At 40.2% G+C, this 702-nt stretch overlaps 1 protein-coding gene across 1 annotated transcript in view; it reads left to right on the top strand.

Annotated features, from left to right (window-relative positions):
* Positions 1-52: 52 nt before the first annotated feature.
* The window catches only part of CSUI_010113 (uncharacterized protein), a gene marked incomplete at its 3' end in the record, with an annotated part of 2,183 nt that continues 1,533 nt past the window's right edge, over positions 53-702 (top strand). The window contains exon 1 of the mRNA XM_068070218.1: positions 53-222. The remainder of the gene's footprint in view (positions 223-702) is intronic.

The following is a 702-nucleotide window of genomic DNA, read 5'->3' as shown; positions in this document are numbered from 1 at the left end:
AAAGCCTAAAGTGTCTTTCTGTCTCACCCTTCTTTCTTTCTTTCTTTGGTATGATCTCTTCCGTCATTTCTTCTTCTTTTTCTTCCTCTGTTGGTTCGTGTTGTCTGTCTACTGGGTGTCTACTGTAGACACGAGATGGCTCGATCGATTTGTGACGTTCTCTCAAGACGCACGCGCCTCGCCTTCGTTAACGCAGCCAAAGCCAAAGAGTGTATCGATCAAGTAAGGAAAAGAAAAGGACAAGAAGAAAAAGCGATCCAACTCATACAGAAAGACACGAGAAAGAAAAGACATACGTACATACACAGCTACTAGGAGTCATCCTACTATCTCTATATGTATATATAGGTATCATGCACATATAGAGATACCTTTACATCCTAGAGACAGAGTAGGGGGTTCGTCTCTTTTTTCTGTTGTCTTTCTTTCTCTTCTTCTTTCCTCTTCTTCTTCTCTCATCCACGTGAAAGGTTGAAGTCTTTCTCCTCCTGCTGCTGCTCTGGATTGCCACTAGTGTTATATTCACACTAGTATTCTCATTATTCTTACTATTCTTCTTACTATTAGTTCCTAGTGTCGTTATGATCGTTGATGATGGTGGGAGGTGCGATTTCTTTCTTTCTCACTCTTTCTCACTCTTTCTTTCTTTCTTTCTCACTCTTTCTTTCTTTCTTTCTCACTCTTTCTCACTCTTTCTTTCTT

This window comes from Cystoisospora suis (assembly GCF_002600585.1).
Source record: "Cystoisospora suis strain Wien I chromosome Unknown contig_6690, whole genome shotgun sequence".
Taxonomy (NCBI): Eukaryota; Apicomplexa; class Conoidasida; order Eucoccidiorida; family Sarcocystidae; genus Cystoisospora; species Cystoisospora suis.
Note: the sequence above shows the minus strand (reverse complement) of the source record. Positions and strands in the feature narration are given on the sequence as shown.